The following is a 22,601-nucleotide window of genomic DNA, read 5'->3' on the forward strand; positions in this document are numbered from 1 at the left end:
AAAGGGGGTGACAGTCCCCCTGACATTAACAAGTCAAGTCAAAGTCTATTTGACATCACACGTACATGATGCGATGTCATGGACGCAGACAAAAAGGCCTAAAAATTGACTTCACGAATGTATGTGCCTCCTAAGAAGGCAGAGAAAAGAAATTTGTGGTTAGAGGGAAAATATTCACATATGAATACATATTTTCTTTCTTCAGTGCAAAGGTGTTATACAATTTCTACCAAAAGTACGTTATAGAATAGAAAGGGAAATGCATAGTTAACAAGACAATTGCATAGTACACATAGAGCGAAATTAAATCGCAGTACATGTAGAGAAGAAACGAATATATAATAAATTGGTGAATAGTAAGAAATTAGTTGTACAGTTTAAGGACACCATGAGTTCAGAAGCGATGGCACTATGTATTGTAACATTTGAGCACCGTAGATAGTTCCTATGTAAGGGATGTGAGATGTCTCATGCTTACGCGTTGTGTAGTTAGTAGTGTTTTTATGTTAAGCTCAACAGCTGCTCAAAGAAAGGGTTGTTCTCGCACTTTACCAAATAACATCGTTTCTATGAAGTATGATTCTACAATTAATCAATTTTTTGAAAGCCAAGTTTAGTAAATATAGCTTCCGTATGAGCCTCAAATGGCGAGTTTGTAATAGTGCGCACGGCTTTTTCTGAAGTACTTAAACTTTCTGAGTACTTGACGGAGTTGTTTTCTCGAAAATCAAGAAGCAATAGTTAATACGGGAAAAAAAAGTGTAATGTAAATCAATAATTTTATGTGCATTGGTGGTAATGAACGCAATCTTGTTAGCACTCCGACAACATGAGCAAGTTTGTTCGTAACCATGCCCCCATGTTGATTCCAAGCCATGTGCTCTTAAAAAAAGAACTCCTGAACTTTTAATGGAGGGCAAAAGTTTGATAATTGTGTTGCCAATCATAAGGTCACCGCTAACAACAGCACGCTGTTGTTGTTCTTTTTTTAAAACAGCGCAGCTTTAGTTCTGTTATTCTTTAGAGGGGGTAAGTTTAGTGCACTCCCACTCGCGCGATTTGTACAATACTTCATTGGCATGATCGCCCAGTTTGCTGGTATCGGTAGAAATGAATAACAGGGTGGTGTCATCAGGTAAATATTAAAAAGCAAAGCACGAAAGGTACTTCCTATGTGGCACTCCGGTTTTAATAGCTTTTAGATCTGACATTTGACCAGCTGCCTGCTGACGTACCGGCTGCCTGCTGGCGAAATTATAGGTAAGATTTAAAAATTGACAGAAATACACCTCCTGAAGCTGTAAATTTCCAGCATCCTTTAGTAACGTTACATGGTTTATGCCGTGAAACACCCCTGTCGTATCACCGAAAGTGTAATGTATTAAAATAATCATCGGCTTCGAGATTGTATAACTAAGAGTGGTAACAGAAAGCTTCCACTTTTATTAAGGTGCAAAACTGCGTTCTTTTCGAAAATAAGTTTCAATTGCGCAGTAGGAACGTACTCAGCACTTGATATCATACTGTAAAACGTATGAGAATACAAAAGAAAAGTTTGTTTCATCTGGAATTTAAACATCACAAGAACGGCGCGCCAATGGTAAACAACAGGATGATAGAGGTTTCCCCCGCTCTACATTAGGCTGCGTTATAAATTGATACTGGTTCATGGTGTGCCCGTTTTCGCGCTTACTTAGAATGTGACATGTGCATGAAGTAGACCTTCCGCAGGTCCTGTTATTTAAAATGGAGCTTTAGCTCGAGAACTCTTATATATCTAAATACATGGGAACGAAGAAATGTTTTTTCTCGGCAACATCTGCACCGAATTTGATTATGCTTATTGTCTTTAAAACAAGAAGTAAAAATCTAGAAACTGCACGAGGTGGTTTATTATTTGGGCCGTTAGTGTTCTTATAAATATTGTTCAGAATCACAAAAATAAAAAAAAAACTGAAGTGTCAAGATTGCAACTCCGCAATAAAGCAATGATATCCCAATTCTGTAAACTGCACTTAGTATTACACTTAAAGTGGACAAAAGTGATGTAATATACAGAGCTATGAAATGCAGCACTAATTTCTGGGTAGACCTTATGCGAAAACCTCGTAAACAATGCAGCACATTCATATGATCTGTAAATTAATATATCAAATTTGTGCGCTTGAAATGCTCTATTAGATTCAGTTCACAGAACAACGATATCTGGTTTTGGTGCAGAGTTACGGATTTGTAAACTTCATGCTTCCATTTTTTTTACAGGGGTCCTGAACCACCACCCGAGCTTGATGAAAAAACACATTCCGTACATAGCATACGTTGCTGTAAACATCTCAGCCAAATTTAGCACTCGTGCGCGGCGTGTGGGGCTCACAAGCGGAGTGCCAACTCACTTTTTCTAAAACACTCTCTTTTCAACAAAACACTTCTCGTGGCCCATTCCGGAGCTACCGGTGGCTGCCATACTTCGTCATGTAGCAGATTCGCATACAGGGCTGCTGTTGGCCAATAGCTGACGTCAATCGAGAAACGTGAGCCGACTATCGGCTGCTCGGCCGCGGCCGCCGTAGAAATGAAACTGGCCACGTTGCTTGTTGGTGTGCCGTAGCCGTCGGGCCTCGGAAATTTCGATTACTATGGCAGAATGAATCAAGGCGAAGAAATTTAAGGCAGGTTTAGTTAAGCTAGAGTTTATTACGGCACTCGAACCCACGACATTCGTTGGAAGTCGAACCTTGGACCTTTGGTGGGAGCCCATGCCACGACCTTTGGTGTTAATTAAGGTGAAGCTAAATAAAAACGACTGATAGAGCACATGCATCGCGCGGTGGTCGCAATGCTTTTGCATTCAACTACATAGGCATAGCTAAGTGCCCCTTGAAAATTATTCTTTCACTTTTAACCACTGTGGCCTATTTCGCAAAAGGGCAGCAGTATTCCGTGAATAAATAAATTCAGTGTTCGACCTATTTCAGGCGGCGCAATCGCTCTGCGTTCCGAGTCGTATCCCCATTCGAAAGGTGTACTTGACACGGCATCAGCAAAAAAAGTATTTGCGAACGAATACCACTTTACGCAGCTAAAGCCTGTCATCACGTCCATGAGAAATACTGCTTTAATGCGGCAGTACACCACGTCAGAAAATTATTTTAAAAATACAGGGTCTCTTAAGATTTCTAGTAAGGGGTGAACGACGGAAGCCTACTCTTCCACCTCTTATCATTCGCCTCTTTCTTTTTTGCCTCTTCTCTTTCTTCATTTTTTTCATACTGTAATAATACTGTAAGCCTCATTCAGGGGCTGTAAAAGGAGTGGAAAAAAACGAAACTGAACAGCAAAGTAAGTAGTACAGAACATATTTAAACCATAGTTATACATTGGTTAAGGAAAAGGTTAAGGTTAAGGTTTCTTTCAGTCATTACTGCTCACTACTAAGCATTTTAGTCATATGTAATCAAATGGGGACATTACAAGCCGTCATTAGACATGTTGGCCATATCATAGTCATCACTAGTCATTACAAGTCGTTTCAGTCATTGTTAGTCATCGCTGGTGTATACTAAGCATTTCTAGTCATTTTTAATCAATTGTAGTCGTTACAAGTCATTTCAGTCATTATTAGTCATTACTGGTCATTACTAAGCATTATTAGTAATTTCTAATCAATTGTAGTCATTACAAGTTGTCGGTAGAATATTCGTCATTTCAGAGTCATTACTAGCCATTACAAGTCATGTCAGTCATTATTAGTGATTACTGTTCACTACTAAACATTGTTAGTCATTTGTAATCAATTGCGGTCATTAAAAGCCGTCGTTAGACATATTGGTCATCTCGTAGTCATTAGTAGCTATTACAAGTCATTAGAAGTCATTTTAATCATTACTAGTCATTACTAGACATTTCTAGTCATTTCTAATTACCTACGGTCATTACAAGCTGTGTGTTACCAGTACTCACCTACGGGGCAGAAACCTGCAGGCTTACGAAAAGGGTTCTACTTAAATTGAGGACGACGCAACGAGCGATGGAAAGAAGAATGATGGGTTTAACGTTAAGGGATAAGAAAAGAGCAGATTGGGTGAGGGAACAAACGCGAGTTAAAGACATCTTAGTTGAAATCAAGAAAAAAAATGGCCATGTGCAGGACATATAATGAGGAGGGAAGATAACCGATGGTCATTAAGGGTTACGGATTCGATTCCAAGGAAAGGGAAGCGTAGCAGGGGGCGGCAGAAAGTTAGGTGGGCGGATGAGATTAAGACGTTTGCAGGGACGACATGGCCACAATTAGTAAATGACCGGGGTTGTTGGAGAAGTATGGGAGAGGCCTTTGCCCTGCACTGGGCGTAACCAGGCTGATTATGATGATGTTGATGATTACAAGCCGTCGTTAGACATATTGGCCATTTCGGAGTCAGTATTAATCATTATAAGTCATTAGTAGTCATTACTAGTCATTATTAACCTCTACCAATCTCTATTATAACGTTATCTTTCACTAACTGTCACTATAAATCATTTTTCATTCTTTAATCTGTCATTAATCTGTCTTCATATGGCGTGGTGACGCTTTGGCGGGCACTCCGGTGGTTTAGGTCGGCTGACACAAACTCCACCACGAGCCAAGAAAGGCTTTCGCCTTAGAAAAGGAATGGCTAAACTACGCTGAACGTGCGCGCACTTCGCCAACACGCAGCTGGACGGCCGAACCACAGAACACCTATATAAACTTAGAGAAGGGAAACACTCCAACGGAAATAAGAGTTGCCGTGGAGTTGTGAACTGAAGGATGCGACCGAGAAATGGCGCTGGCAAAATCAAAACTAACATAATCATCATCATCATCATTACGTAGTGAGCAATACGGCCGCTGCGGTTGCGGCTGGTGGGGTTCGTTGCGCTGCTCACTCACTGGTTTTGGGCGTTTTTCTACCGCTTTCGGAGCGGTGTTCGTGTGTACGATACTGTAAAATGACTAACGATACCTTTATTATATCACCAGGTAACCGAGAGGCCTCAATTGGCAAAAACGAAACACGTCACACGAGTAAGCTTACATTGTTTATTGTCGATCGTGAATGAAGCAGTACATGCCAACAATTTTCGTACATGTCAGGCGGAGCTAATGCTGTCAATCGCTGATTTTACAACATACAGAAACACAGATAGTAATCTATTTAACCGAATTAAAAATTAAAATCGAGCGAAGTTTTCTCATCGTATTTGGCGTGCCGCTAAAACAAGAACAACGATATTGTGCTCGGCTACACTCGTACGTGTGTTGCGTACAGTGCTGTTTGGCGTGTTTCATACTGTACGTATGTTGTCTGCCTTCGACGATTTCAGCTAAATTAAAGAAACATAAGAAGTGCTGGGCAAAGATGTAGTGTCAGTAAGGTAAGCTCGAGCTGCAATGTCGCATTGTTTTCATAACACATTGGCGATAGGCACGACGTGTAGAGGGAAAAAAAACATAATGGTAAATTTTAGATCATGTATTGTGTGTTCCTGATATTTCTACTGCACATTTAGAGTTCAGGTGCAGCAGCAAAGGCTTTGACGCAAGTGGAGCACTCGTAGGAAGGCGATGAACGTTATGGAGACGACAGTGCTTCCAAAGACCTCTGCAAACCTTGTGTATAAACAAGGACACTAAATAAACATATTAGTATGCCCAAATAATTCCACGGATCTTTGTAAAATGCAATTTGCGGTTTCATGTTAAAGAAACATCTCGGTTTGCGTGTTCAAACAACGCAAGAAGGTTACAAGGAGATGAACACTTCAGTTGAGTAACAGAGGTCACCAAGGGAAGCCTCAGCCAACGTTTCAACAACGAAACATATTTCCGAGCGCCGTGACGAATATAAGTTCCCATGCTCAGGCATCCCTTTCTCGTCCACTGTTGATTGGCTGATTGTTAAGCCAAACTTCGAGTATATTCCCAAAACTTTTTGTGAACACACCGTCCTCGGGTATGTCATCTGCTGTTTGAAGAGAAAGAAAATTTAATTTTATTGGTTTGTCATATTTGAGAAGTGTGGTGTAGGCCAGTTGTGTGAAGTTGCCTGTTCTAGCCATCTCTTACGGTGCAGGGCTAGCCTACTTACTGATTTTATGCAAATGAAGAATGCAGTATCCAGTTCTAATTCTAACCCTATCACTTACCATCTTCACGACGTTTCCTTAGATTTCATCATGTCCTATGAATATATTGATGTACACATTGCAAATAATTTAAATTGGACCAACATAGAGTATGTCATTAACAATGCTATTCACCTGCTCGGGTACTTACAGTGCAACTTTTTCAAAGCGCTGTCTACTTCAAAACTACACCTTTACAAGACACTAATATGCTCACAACTTGAATATGCATCTGTAATATGGGATCCTAGTAGCGTTAATGTTATTACTTCATTTCAACTAGTACAAAATAACTCTGCTCGTTTCATTCTTTCTCATTATATATTATAACCACACCGCGAGTATAACCCTAATGAAACTAACCAGCACTTATTCCCCTAGCTAATCGCCGCAGTCGGCCATGTTTCGCTATGTCATAAAATTTTCCGTCATACCACACTTCCCGACGACTTCATACCGCGGCCTGAAGTACATTTCAAACTGCATCGATCATCGCAGTAACGCAGGGATTGATTCTTGCTACACGAAAGTCTCTTTCAATCTGTCATCCACCGTACATCTGAGGAATGGAAACACCCTCACTCAAATATCGTAGCTATCACCGATAATAAACTTTTTTTTGCAAAACATTAGCTAACATTGTGTAATCAGGAGAATCACTGTATTACCAGAACTCAATGCTCTTGTTCGTTTGTTTTACTCTACTGCTTTGCGCCCACTCCCCTCTTTAATGGCATATGGCCCTTAGCGTAATTTAAATAAAAAATAGAATAATAAAGTGAAGAGTCACTGCCAGAGTTTCAGCCAACATGAAGCATCATTATGACAAAATTGCACTGGGCGGCTTTGAAGATTTTAAAGCTCTTTGCAGTTTCATGTAACAAATTAATGACATGAGTGAACATGCGATACTTGGTGGTAATGCCCTTCAATCTGATTTTCAAATAGCAGATGACAGAGTTTGTGCATTACCAAGTAGGAACTTGCTACATATCGAGAAAAGAAACAAGTTGGGACTCAACTTGTTACTTCTGCTATTTTCATAACACGCCCTTAAAATGAAGTAAGCTTCCATGTCAAATTTTAGCATTCCTGCTGGGTACGATACAAAACTGTAGACGGCTGCTTTCCTGATAGGGCTCACAGCCCTCTATCTGGTAAACTTGCAAACATTTTTCGGTGAAGCATGCAATTCAAGAGGACCTGTTGTCATTATCGTAACCGTTGAGCTTCTTGTGGCTTGGCGTGGGCAGCTTGCAGACCAATAATTTCTCTTTTGTCCGTGTTCCTGAAAAGAGAAATGATGAAACGTGTAACGTAAAACTATAGCAATATGTTTTTATTCCAATCTCCTGGTGTCAAACTTGCGTAACCGCCGACGCAAGCATCGGGCGCTCACCCGCAGGGTTGTCTAAACAAACCAATCAAATGCTCCCCTCGTTCACAGGAGGTCACTTTTGTTTCCTTGAAAAACGAATAACATTGCCTGCAAAGAGCAGCTTGTCCTATCTAATTGGCTCACAAGAGGTGAGGAGCATGCTCAAGTGGAGAGGGATTCGATGGAGCCGAGCCACTGCACTGCTTATTGATAACCGGAAGAAGAGGGTGATGCCGACGTATGCGATTGGTCCGCTTTCCTTTACTTAGCTTGCGGTGGCTCGTCGATAGTCGTGGCGGCATGCAAGGGAAGCTTAAGAAGGGCGCAAAAACGGATCCTCAGCAAAGAAGAGTGGGCAGAACGAGGTCGTAAACGTGACGAAAGTTCCGGAAAACGTTACACGGCCACACAAAATGTTTTATTGCACGCAAATACACCCATGCTCAACGGCAGGGGCGAGTAGCCACTGCCAAAGTGATCGGCGGCAGCCATCTTTTATTCCTTTCGGAACGGGGCAGCCTGCGGGTATTCAGAAGAAAATTCACTTTTGTTCGGCATATTAATCCATCTTTAACGCGTACGCGTCACTTTGGCGTGGTAAGTTTTTGCGGTTTTGAGACGTCGCGTGAGAGGCAGGTGAAGTGGGTGCAGCGCGAAATATTTTGACGAATAGCCGAGGGCTAATGGCAAAAAGGCGTCGAATCAGAAATAACTATTTTTGCTTTGTTCGGTCAAATTATGCATAATAAGGGTATACACCTCATATCAGATGGGGCGCTATCGCGGTTTCCATGACGTCGTGTGACAGACAGGTGAAGCGGGGGTAGTCCAAAAAGTTTTTGACCTATCGCGGTGGGCTGACTGCATAATTAGAATAGAAAAGTTTCGAATAGTTTTACATTATAGCGCCCCATGTGTATCAAATGATATCACTCGAGCTGTATCACCGGAATTACACTTGCACTAATTTGCTGCGAATTTACTGCAGTGTATCATTCATGCATACAGAGCCAAAACTATTTATTTTTTATACTGTACTCCGTGTTAGGAATTTTAGCAACGTGGCAAAATAACAAGAGCCTTCTTTGAATTGTCTTTGAAAAGCAATAACATTATTATGATTTTCCACTTTGAAAAAAATTGACTACAGGAATCTGTTTTATCAACCTCGCACCCGAAGAAACTGAAAGTTGAAAATGCGAAGCCGTGTTTTTTTTTTTGCTTTTTATTCACCGGTGCACACACCCAGAGGCTGCAAGGTTAATCCGCTTTCTTGGGTAGTTTCCAAACAGACTGTGCTCGGTTCCAGCGACAAGTTTTCACGCTAGCTAATACATCATTTTCAAGCAACCCGTCATTACGCGGCCAGATGCGGCAGGTTGCTGACGATGGAAGCCGCGTATGTAGCGATTACGCCAATGAAACGCCGCAGCTGATTAAATTAACTGTCTTTAAACACGTTCGCCTGGTAGCGCCTATCGAATGTCGGACGCATAAACTGGCTGATATATTATTGTTGTCTAATTAAAACGAACCTGCATGATGCTGCGCAGAGGAAACGACCACCCTGTACGCAAACATAACCGCCGTACAATTGGAATCGATAAATGGACTGCCATCGATACCAGTGGGCTGCTGCTTATCACAGGTCAGCGAGGTCTCAAAACCTTTATTCAAGTAATAAAGCACAGGCTTTAATAACGTAAGTTTAATAAAACAATTGTCTCTGGATTTAGCAAAAAATTTCACGTTAACTATGTTTGATGGTTACTATACGCACATTTATAGATCCAATATTTAGCATCCTTGAGCGCCCCTAGCGTAAGAAATACAAATTAAAGTATGACACCAAATTACAGTAGCTCCATTTGCGTGCTGATGCTGGAACGCGCCGCGGTTGATTTTTCGCCCTCTGTGGCGATCGCTGGAACTTGAGAGTGAGCGGGGCATGGCCGAACGCCGCGCCCTAGGATGGATAGATGGAAGGTAGGAGCGTCCCCTTTGAAACGGGGTGATGGCAGTTGCCACCACGCTCAGCTTTTTATTTTTGTTTAACTGTGTTGTCAGTTATTAAAATTCGCCATTTTCTCTAAATACGTCTTCCTGCACTTTTAACCTTATGTCACCTCTCTGCTTTTGAGCCACCAATCTTCCAATCGCTTCTTGCTAATTTCCACCGCATATTCATTTACATGACTATTGTTATCTCTAAACCCTAGGGCCTCAGGAAGCGTGTCTGTACCCGCATCGACCTCGGGATGGATACCATCACATTTTAATTTGAGGTGTTCTATTGTTTCTACAGATTTACCCCACACAGTACATGTGTCTTTTCCGTAAAATTTCTTTTTATAGCTGCGTGTTCTAAGACATCCTGACCTAGCTTCAAAGTGTAGGCCACTGCCTCTTGAGTTATCATAAAACGCTTCATTCCTGATTTGCTGCTTCCAGTATCGATATAGTTCAACACTATGCTTCTCTTCCATTGAATTTATCCAAGTTTTACCTTTAGCATTTTTAACCTGTCGTTTAATGCTCTGCCTTTCTCCGTCCTCGTGTCTGGCATACTTAATGGTTAGCTTTCTAGTTCTTTTCTGCCATTGTGAGTCAATGCCCTTTCTCTATAGATATTTAAATACCTTAGCCGCCCACCTGTTATCGTACAGTTTCATCAGCCGTTTTTCGTATAGGATTTTACTCTGAGCTTCCCGTGCTTCGAACGATGTCCAGCCCATATCCCCCTGTACTGCCTCGTTTGTGGTTTTCCCGTGGGCACCTAGTGCTAATCTTCCTACAGCTCTCTGATTTACTTCTAGTCTCGACTGAACTTCTGCCCTTAAGCACAGGACCACATTCCCGAAAGTAAGCCCTGACACCATTATTCCTTTTCAAATACCTCTCAATACTTCATACCTTTTGTACCCCCACAATGCCCTATGTTTCATTATACCGGCATCTCTTCGCCTTTTCGCTATGAAAGACTGTTCGTGCTTTTTCGCGTACCTCTGCTCTTTGTTTATCCATACCCCAAGATATTTGCATTCGGCAACTCGGGGTATTTCATGGTGTTGTATTTTATTTATTTATTTATTTATTTATTTATTTATTTAGCCTCAGGGCCGAAGCATTACAGATGTGAGTTGATAGAGAATAAACACAGTGCATAGTAACATAATAATAACAAAATAATAATGAACATAATAAACATAATAACACAAAGCATGGTAAGCTATGCTAAATCCTAATTATAACATGTTAGCTAAGGCATGTTTAAATCGGGTATTATCATTAATGGAAACAATGTCGGAAGAAAGGCGATTCCAATCTTGTGAAGTTCGAGGTAAAAAAGAGTAAAGAAAGGTTTTAGTATGACATGGCTCGATACCAACCTCAAAGTGATGGTCAACACGGTTAGATATATAATGTGGCTGAAGAATGAATTAGCCCGGAGGGTAGGGTGATAGTAAAGCCGATGGAAAAAGTTCAAGCGAAATTTTTTTAGGCGGGAAGAGATATATCAGATTTCATAGAAGTTATACTAGCAGTGCGGTTATAACAGTGCGGTATTGTAAGCTCCTGATCAGTCATGTCGTTGAAAAACATCCCACCGGGCTTAGCTGCGCTAAAACTGAAGCCTAGACTGTCTCCTTCGTCTCTACAACAATTAAACAGAGTTTGCAAATATTCCTGGATATCTGCTAATGGCGCAATATCATCCGAATACATTAAACTCGGTAGTCGTTGCTCAGCAACTTTTCCGCCTAATCTGTACGACAGGTTATAGCCTAGATTGCGTCGTTGTAGCCCTCTTTCCATACTTATGATATAAAGCATGAACAGCAGCGGTGATAGAGGACAACCTTGCCTTAATCCTTTGTGTACCTCGACAGTCGTTGTACTCTTAATTCCTTCCCATGTCATTTCAATATTACTTTCTCGATATATTTCCTGTAAGAAATCAATTATCTCATGACCGACACTTTCATCTTTTAATATGTTCCACAGGAGTTCCCTGTTCACGTTGTCGTATGCACCGCTTATGTCCAGGAAGGCTAAATACAGAGGTCTATTTTCCGCCTTAGCTATTTCTATGCACTGGGTAAGCACGAACAGGCTATCATCTAAGCGCCTACCACTTCTGAACCCGTTGTGAAGTTCTCCGAGTATTCTATTACTTTCTACCCATGACTGCATTTTTAATTTCACCGCCTGCATCGCCAGCCTATATATAACTGATGTTATCGTAATTGGTCGGAAGAATTTTATGTTCTTCTTATCGCCTTTCCCTTTTAAATCAAATTCATTTTATTCTGTTTTTAGCTGTGCGGAATTCGTTTATTTGTTATGACTGCCTCCCAGGCACGTACCCAGGATTTTCTTTCGGGGGGGGGGCCCACCACCTCCATCATCATCATCATCATCATTAGCCTGTTTTATGTCCACTGCAGAACGAAGGCCTCTCCCTGCGATCTCCAATTACCCCTGTCCTGCGCCAACCGATTCCAACTAGCGCCCGCGAATTTCCTAATTTCATCGCTCCACCTAGTGTTTTGTCGTCCTCGATTGCGTTTCCCTTCTCTTGGTACCCATTCTGTAATCCTAATGGTCCAACGGTTACCTAACCGGCGCATTACATGACCTGCCCAGCTACATTTTTTCTTCTTGATGTCAATTAGAATATCGTCTATACCCGTTCGCTCTCTGATCCAAACCACTCTCTTTCTCTCTTAACGTTATGCCTAACATCTTCGTTCGATCGCTCTTTCCGTGGTCCTTAACTTGCTCTCAGGTCTCTGCCCCATATGCACTGGCAAAATGCACTGGGAAATGCACTGGCAAATGCATTGGCACAGGACCTATTGCACTGGCAAAATGCACTGATTGCACACCTTACTTTTCAACAATAATGGTAAGCTTCCAGTCAGGAGCTGGCAATGTCTGTCGTATGCGATCCAACCTATTTTTATTCTTCTGTGGATTTCCTTCTCATGATCAGGGTTCCCTCTGATTAATTGACCTAGGTGAACGTACTCCTTCACAGTTTCTAGTGGCCGACTGGCCATCCTGATCTCTTGTTCCTTTGTCCGGCTATTTATCATTATCTTCATCTTCTGCATAATAATATTCAACCCCACTCTTACACTCTCTCTGCCAAGGTCTCCAATCATTTGTTGTAACTCGTCTACATTGTTGTTGAATAGAACAATGTCATCGGCAAATCAAACGTTGCTGAGATATTTGCCGTCCATCTTTACTCCTAAGCCTTCCCAGTTTAATAGCTTGAATTCTTCTAAGCACGCAGAAAATAGCTTTGGAGAAATTGTGTCTCCCTGTCTGACCCCTTTCTCTATAGGTATCTCCCTGCTTTTCTCGTGTAGAATTAAGGTAGCTGTAGAACCTATGTAGATATTCTAACGCGAAAGACGAGTCAGTAAGATGAGAAACTATTTACAGATTATATTTACAACAACGGTTGCAGCGCTGACCGGTTAGATTCACAGCGCGAGCCCAGTTCGTTCTTCCTCCTCTTTTCTGGAGTGATGGCGCCTACGTGCCTCGTTCAAACAAACAAATACTTCACGCATGTAGCAATATTTTCCAAGCTTTTTACGTAAACGTTCTGTACTCCTTGATTACGTAGTGCCTCTACGATTGCTGGTATCTCTAACTGAATCAAATGCCTTTTCGTAATCTATATAAGCCACATAGACAGGCTTATTGTACTCTGCAGATTTCGCGATAACCTGATTGATGACATGGATGTGATCCATTGTAAGGTATCTCTTCCTGAAGCCAGCCTGTTCCCTTGGTTCACAAAATCTAGTGTTAACCTTATTTTATTGGAGATTATTTTGGTAAATATTTTATATAATGCTGGGAGCAAGCTAATGGTCCCATAATTGTTACATTCGTTAACGTTTCCTTTTTTTGTGGATTAGTATAATGTCTGCATTCTTTTAGTTTTCTGGGACCCTTGCAGGCGATAGACATTTCGTATAAAGAGCCGCCAGTTATCCAAGCATTATGTCTCCTCCATCTTTGATTAAATCGACTGTTATTCCACCTTATCCTCCCGCTCTTCATCGTTTCATGTCTTGCAGGGCCCTTCTGACCTCATCGCTAGTTATAGTAGAGTTTCTGTATCCTGTTCATTAATGTTTCTAAGTGAACTATCGTGACTCCTCTAGGTACTGTATATAGGTCAGCTTAGAATTCTTCCGCTGCTTTTACTATATCTTCGAGATTGCTGATAATATTATCCTTCTTATCTTTTAGTGCATACATCATGGTTTGTCCTATGGCAGGTTTCTTTTTTACAGATTTCAGGCTGCGTTCATTTTTTACGGCTTCTTCAGTCTTTCTCATATTATAGTTTCGAGTATCAGTTATTTTCGCCTTGTTGATCAGTTTTGACAGTTCCGCGAATTGCGTAACGCTGTGCGGCCGCCAGTCCCATACAACCACGTAGAGCGCAGGACTCTGCGATTCTAGACGTACTGCGCTCACTGCGAAAGGTTAGAAAAACACCCACATAAGCACAACAGAGAAGTGGCTACGTGAGGTGGTTCGACCGATAACTGTAGAAGCGTCATTCAAAACAAGTAATTGTTCTCCACTTCCGGCAGCGTTTTCTCTACTTCCTTTTTAAATAAAAAGATGTTGATCCATATATATTCTCATAAACAACGTTAACTTTTTTATTATTCGCTTTTGCTTGCAGTTTGGTTGTTGCCTTGGCTTCCTCCCTTAGTAGATCGCTTAATTTCTCAACTCCTTGCGATTTTTGTTTCCAGTTGCCAATTTTGCACGAAAAGTGCTATACAGTTAGGGAAAAACAGACGAGGTAACGGGTGACAGTCATTTTGCTTATGGGTTTAAGGGCTATTGCAGGGTTCCATGATGGACGCTCTTTCACATTATTTTATTTCCCACCTTATCTAACCCATATCACGTGTATATGGTTCCGGGTGTCTGCCAGCGTCGCGGCGAGCCGTAACTCAAGGAAACAATGAAGCAAAGGGATAAGTTAAACTCGATTGGCGTTTTCTCCGGCCGCAACTCGTTCCATGAGAGTACAGACCAGCTGAGTAACAGCCGCAACCCTCTCCTGGTCCCAGGATCAGTCTAAACAAAGAAGGCTGAACTAACAAAAGCAACAGCTATGTGCGTGACGGTTGAATAGATGGTGACAACTGAACGCATCTCGAGTTAATCGCGCGGGTGTGGAATCTACGAGAAAACTGTCCTTCACATTACAAGAGATGCCGATAACTACCGCCACCTAAAATGAGTGAAAAAGGCAGCATAATGCTGACCGATGAACAGCTGCGAAGTCTCAACATTGATCTGGCGGCGCTTTAGGAATGTGTGAGGAGTGGTGGCGTGGGTGGGGAGGGGGGGGGGGGGGGGGGTGTATGCCACTTGATTTCGGGGGGGGGGGCCGGGCCCCCCCGGCCTCCCCCCTCCTGAGTACGTGCCTGGCCCAGCAGCCTGCCATATGTCGTCGGCGACTGCGGTAGGTCCCAGCTTGCTGATACACAGGCCTTCCCTTGGCCGCACGACAGTCTTTGCCGCCTCCTTTTACAGCGGAGGCATGCTGCCCCCTCGAACGATCTTGCTTTTAATGCTGACACGGTCGGCGCGGCCCCAAGCGTTGGAACCGGCGTTAGGCTGAACGTCGATCGCGTTGACATTGGCCGCGTTTGTCATTCTCATTGAAGGACATCTGGCGGCAACGAGCTGCCATGCGGAGTCTTTAGGAAAATCCTCGGGGGCTAAAAACACGTGACTTCCGCCACACTTTCTGCTACACGTCCGTCATATTGGTATCGAGTGCATAGCGTGGCGCTGTGTGCCGGAATCTCTCCGTGACGTAGAAAACGTCACCACGTGATACCCATTGCGAAGTGCTCGGCATCTCCAGTGGTTCAGCCCGTTCAGCCACCGTTGTTTTTGTGTTCCGGGACGCAACACCCGGCCAAGGAGAGACCGGACTGCACCCGGAAATGCATCCTGTGCAGCGGAGACCATTTCGCGAGCACCAGAAGCTACAAGGCCCGCTTCGAAAGACCCAACTACAGGGGAAGAAAACACATCGAAAGGCAATGGCAACGCGGACAACAACAAGACAGCGGAGGGCACCATTCCAGGAGCCGGGGAAGGTCCAACTCCAGCCAAAGATACTGGAGAAGCCGGAGCCGCTCCACCTCCTTCCCTCCCCTACCGAAAGCCGACAGCCAAGAACGCCCAAAACAGGTGAGCTGGAAACAGCAGGCCTCCCGAGAGAGAGATGGCAACGCAGAGCTCCTGAATATAATTGAAAGACAAAATGAAACAATCAAAGAGCTTGAGGAAATCATTGTAAACCTACAGGGCATAAACTCCCCCAGGAAGAAACACAAAGCTAAAAGCAACACACCCCTTCTGTGAGACCCAACAGCTCAGTACCCTCCCTCCGCGGCATCCTCGCGTGCCTCGTTACCACAACGAAGCGCCCCGGCTAAAAAAAAAGAATAATCTAAATTGTCAAAGACGCGGAAAGCCCCACCCTAAACGATGTAATTCACCTAATCCAAGGCATGAGCACCCGACTTGCTCGCCTGGAGGAGAAGATTGCAGCAACCGAAGACAGAATCAGGGCAGACATGAAGGAACAAATTGGCGCGTTAGCTACGCAGCTAAACGGACGCATGGACGCCCTCGAGACCAGACTAAGCCAAACAGAGGCTACCGTAGCCACGATACAAACTCAACTCACAGATCACAGAACTTGCAGCGATATCACTATCCACAGCCGGTCTCATAAATGCTCAGGCACAAAGAGCAAACCAATATGGAGGAAGGCCTTAAGGAAATCAAAATATGGCAGCGGACTTTCAGGGGCTTCTCCCAAACTGCAGGGGCTTTCTCCCAAAGCGGAAGAACCTACAACTACACATCCAAAACTTAGACAAGCCGGAAATTCCGGACATCATAGCACTGCAAGAAACGCTGACTAAAGCCAATATCAGAAACTATAAAACATACGAAAAAACTGGAGCATAAAACCCGCGTGCGGTCGTCTTGGTCCACAGTAACCTGACCGCTGCCGAACATGAAATAGACACGAAGGACGCGGACTGCCCCTCGTGGAAATAATTCCACAGAAGAGAAGACAAGCGAGCCTATTTATTCTCAACGTATATAGCGCCCCCAGATCGCACCACCCCCTGATAATAGAGGCAGTTAACAAAACACTCAGGCTCTGCAGACACAAACCGCTATTAATAGTAGGTGACTGTAACGCCAGGAACACGGCCTGGGGCTACAAAATAAACGACAAGAAAGGCGCGGCAATATGGATTTACATCCAAGACGAAGGCCTAACGTTACTGAACCATCCGCTACAACCCACGCGAATAGGAAACAGTGTGCAGACGAACACCAGCCCCGACCTCACGCTCAGTAAGAACGCGGGAGAAGGGAAATGGAGGAACACCGCCTGCAACCTAGGCAGCGATCATTATATAATCGAAACCACTATCCCGGCCACATCGCTAAAAAAGAAAGGGATGAAAGAGAGGGATGAAAGAGATCACGATCACCAACTGGGACAAATTTAGATTCATCAGAGCACGAGACGAGCCCACCACCATAGATGACCTCGATAAATGGGTTGAACAGCTAGGCAAGGGCGTCAAAACCGCAACCGAAAGCACACCAGTCACAGCGGAAACACACGCAATAGACAACAGATTACTACACATGTGGCATGCACACGAAATCCTTCAAAAGAGATGGCTCAAACAAAAACAAAACAGAAGACTGAAACTCAAAATTACTCGCCTAGTTAAAGAAATACAACACCACGCACAAGAGCTGGTCAAACAATGGGGTTAAACATGCGACCAAATGAATGGAAAACTGGGCCTAAAATACACGTGGCACCTACTCGGGTACCTCCTAGACCCTGAAAGTTGTAAGACGGCACACAACAAGGACATCGGTCACATTATACACGATTACCCCCTTCAAGACGACGCACTCCTCGACGAACTCAGGAGCAGATATTTAGATACCGCCGACAAGGAAACGCTTCCCGAGTACAAAGGACCTCCGAATCCAGGAATGGACGAGTGTAAAATAATTTACACCCTTAAAAGCGAAAAAAGGTGTAAATGGGTCTATAACTCACACCTTTAGGGTGTGATTTACATAACTGACACCGTAAGTGTGCGAGTTATAGACACATTTACACCCTTTTTAACTTTGAAGGGTGTAAATTCTTTTACAGTGAGGAAATAACGACGGCCAGGGTGAGGGCGGCGCTACACAAACTGCACACCCTCTGCCCGGGAGCGGACGGAATCACAAACCGAACTTTGAGAAACCTGGATGAGAAATCTATCAACGCTATCACAAAACTCGTTAACCAATGCTGGGGAAAAGGCAAGCTGCCGGCAGCGTGGAAACACGCAAAGATAACCTTCATACCGAAACCAGGAAAGAGTATACAAATACAAAATTTGAGACCTATCTCTCTCACGTCATGCCTGCACAAATTGCTAGAACACGTGATTCTAGATCGCCTGCAAGAACACATGGGCAAGCACGAACTCTTCCCCAGCACAACGTTGGGCTTTAGACAGCACCTCTCCAGGCAAGACCTCATGCCCAGACAATTGGAGGAGGGAGGAGGTCATCAACCCTATTCACAGCAAACGAGCTAAAGAAATCCCAGCTCTAGATTTAACCAAAGAATTCGACAAAGTCAAGTACGAGGCTATCACGGAAGCCCTTTCAGATCTAGGAGTAGGCGAGCGAACCCACACCTACGTCAAAGCCTTCCTATCCTCTAGAACGGCGGAGGTACGCTTCGGGTCACTCACATCCGACCCTTTCACACTGGGAAGCAGGGGAGCGCCGCAAGGATCGGTACTCTCACCTCTTCTTTTCAATGTAACGCTCATACCCATGGCACAGCTGCTCGAAGGAATACCAAACCTATCGCACTCCCTATGCAGACGATATTACACTCTGGGTAACCAAGGGCAACGACGGAAAGATCGAGCACGCCTACTGCAAACTGTAGCAGACGTAGTCTCAGAACACGCCAGAAAGATAGGATTATTGTGCTCCCCGCAAAATTCGGAATTTATCGTCATGAGATACAGTCCACGAGGCCATACAAAAGCCTTAGTCCCGATAGAAGTACACGTGCACGACACCCTAGTTCCCGAGGTCCAAACGGTCCAGATACAAGGTATGCACCTACAAAGCAACAGCAAAAACACAGCGACTATCAACAAACTTACGGCATGCGTGAACCAGACCAACCGTTTGATCCGACACATCGCCAAAAAACACTTTGGGATGAAGAAAGCGGATCTTAGGCGTCTAATCCAGGCTTTCGTGCTCAGCCGTTTCGTGTACTCACTCCCATATCTAAATCTGTGTAAAGCGGAAAAGGAAAAGGTAAACTGCCTCATAAGACAATTAAACCTACAAGGCGGCGCTCCACCTGCCGAAATACACATCCACCGAGAGACTCCTGAAAATTGGCGTCCACAACACGCTCGACGAACTAGCTGAAGCACACAGAACAGCCCAATACGAAAGAGTAACCAATACACCTGCGGGAAGACACATACTCAGGAAATTAAACATGCCGTACGAGAGCACTCAAACAAACGTCGAGCCCGTACCCAGAGACATCTTCAGTCACCTCAGGGTCGACCCAATCCCAAAGAACGTGCACCCGGAGTATCACAGCAAACGGAGACAGGTACGGGCCAAAGCACTACAGAAACATTACGCAAACCACGAGGAGGCGGTCTACGTAGACGTAGCCGAACTCGGAGAACGCGGCGCTTTCTCCGCAGGGGTGGTAGAAAACGACCTCAAACCAATCACCGCGGTCACCATTTTTGGAAGGCACGCGGAAGAAGTGGAAGAAGCCGCGATAGCAATAGCTATCACAAATACCGTAGCCAAAATAATTTTCTGCAACTACAAGACGGCAGTGCGTAATTTTGCCAAAGGCAGAATCCACGAACCGGCGCTGCAAATCCTAAAGCAAACACATTTAATGCCCCACCAGATCAAAATCTGTATCCCTGCGCACTCGTCCCCTCCCTGGAACGAAGCGCCTCACAATTTCGCCCGAGGACTCGTCAAACGAGCAGTGAGCCAACCGATCCTGCGAGGAGCAAAAGAGCGCGTGAGTATACCGCGAAATTACTCAATACTATAAAAACGAAAAACTCGAATACCCACCGACTGACAGATGTTTAACCAAAAGCCAACAGGTGGAGGCAACTCCAAACACACACCTTCCCCAACCCGTGCAAATTATCCATAGTCTACCCAGGGATACACTCCCCCGAATGTACTCTATGCGAGGCCGACAAAGCCGATTCAACACAAATCTTGCACGAATGCATTGAGCTCACACCTAGAGCCGAATGGCAGCTATTCAACCGAGAGCAATGGGAGACTGCGGTGACCAGCTCGGAACCTGCGGTTCAACTGCGGGCCGTGACCTGGGCTTTAGAAGTCGCCGTAAGACAAGGTTTGACGGCCACCTCACGAAGCGAAGACTTCCCACATGTAATCCCATAAATCATTTTCTGTTGACGAATTAAAGTTTTTACCACCACTACCACCACCACCTTCGTGTTGCAAGCGTTGAATGTGTGCGTCTTAGCATTGGTCTTAGCTGCAAAACAACCTGGTGCGCAGGACAACAAAGGAACTTAGCGAGCCAACGTATGGCATCGTCCACTCTCGGCGGAGCGTGTGCACGCGGCGCGATGGACGACAAACGTGAAGAGGCCGCTCGCGTTTATGGGAGATGTTGCGAAATTCACCTAGTAATCTACAACCCGAAGCACTCACACATCTCGTGCACATTCATGTTTACTGAGGCAAGCGTGATTGCACGCACCTATCTCTTGCTTTTGCGCGCATGGTACGCGGCCGAGAGGTAAGATTTCTATTTGCGCTGATTGCCGTGCATGATTCACGGCAACGCTTCGTCCTAGTTTTGAGCAAGTAATTAAATTGGCCACGACGCTTTGATATTGGTTATTAAGTTCGCATGACCTTTAATAATGCTATACCCATACGCACTCTTGGCGCAATAGCAGTACTGTTCGCAGCTTTCGTCGTGGAAAGTGCGGCGTGCCACTTTCGCCAGAATTATCGCGCGACGACGATGAGTTATCATGGATGTATTTTAAAAAGTGGAACTTCAACCGACTATATTTTTTGTGTCCTAAACCCATGCTTCCACTATTTGCGCTTCTCTGCGCAGGGTATTTTCACTGATGTGACATCAAGTGTGCATCGCTTGCTCGACTTTTAATTACGATCACCATATTTCGTTTTCAGTGACTCTGCCGGTCTCTAGCATCAACAAATTCGTTGACCAGCATTTCAGCACATCACGACTGCTAACAGAAGGAGAGGCAGTGTGTGAACCTGATCACATTCGAATATGCAGCGTAAAGGAAAAGCATAAGGACAAATTACGCCTAATTATATTGTGTCTTAACTAATTATTCAACTTGTAAATTTCATAATTCGATTAAAAGTGACATTGAGAAAATTGTAGAGCAACATAGAAAATTGCCGATACAGCTTTCTGTTGCTCAATACGTGCTACATAAAAGTGTTTTTCCGAGCACGAAAGAGGCCCGCGAATACGCGCAAAATGCCGCGAACGGTCAGTCCCGCGGCAGTCTTGCGTACTTTTGCGCGGTGATGGTGTTAGCGCCCTTGGACTTTACACGGAACTTCACGGTGTAGGAAGTGCTTCCTACATGCGCGATAATAAATGGTGGGCTGCTTCCCCATTCTCAGCTTTATCAACCATGCATCCTGCTGCTGCTTGGTTTTGGGGTACGCATGAAACCTCGCACCGGGCTCCATCGAGTGAACCATGCTGAAACAATAAACGAAATTGCCATAAATTCCTACCTTCGGGATAAAACGTAATGAAAGGCAGCGAGCAGCGCTGGAGTGGCTGGCGGCGGCAAAAGTGATTCACGTGATGTCGTTTACTACGTCACAGCGATAGCAGCGCCTGTCTCTCCTGTGGTGGCCCTCGAGGCCACATTCAATAAAGCTTGTTTTTAACTCCTTTATTCATCTCCTTGCGCAGAGCTCAAGCGCTAATAGGATATAACTTTTCTGTGAAAAAAAGAAAGAAAACGATTTAGGAAAAATCAAATACATTTAACAACTCCTGCTTCGTATGATATGCATATGTTACGTTGTTCAGGAACCATAGAGTTTCTAAATAAATACCCTAGAGGTAAATGTGGCGCTAGTGTCTACGGGGGCTCTTATGAGCGTTGGCTCAACCTAGGGCGCTATTCTGGACATTCCGCCATATTCTTCGATGCGTGACGTAGACAAGGCGCGAATAAAATGGCGCTGATGGCCCCATTTTGCTTTCGTAACGTGACGCCAACTTGACGTTTTGCCTAAGAAACTGAAATGAAGGCGCTGCAAGTGAAGTTCTCGGTAAAGCAAAACAGTTTTCCTCCACAGTAAAAATAAAGCAGCTATCTCAAAGCGTATGATTATTCCATCGAAAACGCTTCTCGCTTCCGTCGTCTGCTGCATACAAGCCGTCGTCTGCTTCAATAGCTAGGATGCGTGTCCCCGGCAAATGGAATGAGTCATCACATGTTGGCGCCAACACGCTTGTTTTCTTGCTTGAGACAACATACGCGACCTACCAGTGGTGATGCGCGCACGTTCTAGGCAACGTTATCGCTATCTCATGAAACGCAAGTGACTCTGGCCGACTCAGCTGGCTGAGAAACGGCTGAATATCACCGATAGCGTTGCGCGCGCCAGAGATATCCATAGCGCGACGCAAGCCCCGACGCTGCCATCTCTTGTTCATTTCGCTGGTTACTCGCACCGCGGGAGGATAAAACCCCTTGATAACTTGAAAGTACCGACACCGTCCTCCTCACGGCGCTTTCCTCCTCGATTCTCCTCGCCCGTCGGCTGCGCACGGCGCGCTTTTCCTCCTGGGCTCCCGCGGACGGGCGCAAGATTCTATGGAGGCGTGTTATTT

General features: G+C 44.4%; 1 long non-coding RNA gene across 1 annotated transcript in view; it reads right to left on the reverse strand.

Annotated features, from left to right (window-relative positions):
* Positions 1 to 5,062: 5,062 nt before the first annotated feature.
* Positions 5,063 to 22,601, reverse strand: part of LOC139052338 (uncharacterized) — a 32,319-nt gene continuing 14,780 nt past the window's right edge. Inside the window, exon 3 of the long non-coding RNA XR_011509839.1 lies at positions 5,063 to 7,438. This is a non-coding gene — a long non-coding RNA (uncharacterized lncRNA). The remainder of the gene's footprint in view (positions 7,439 to 22,601) is intronic.

Source organism: Dermacentor albipictus, unplaced genomic scaffold, assembly GCF_038994185.2.
Source record: "Dermacentor albipictus isolate Rhodes 1998 colony unplaced genomic scaffold, USDA_Dalb.pri_finalv2 scaffold_21, whole genome shotgun sequence".
NCBI classification, from domain to species: Eukaryota; Metazoa; Arthropoda; class Arachnida; order Ixodida; family Ixodidae; genus Dermacentor; species Dermacentor albipictus.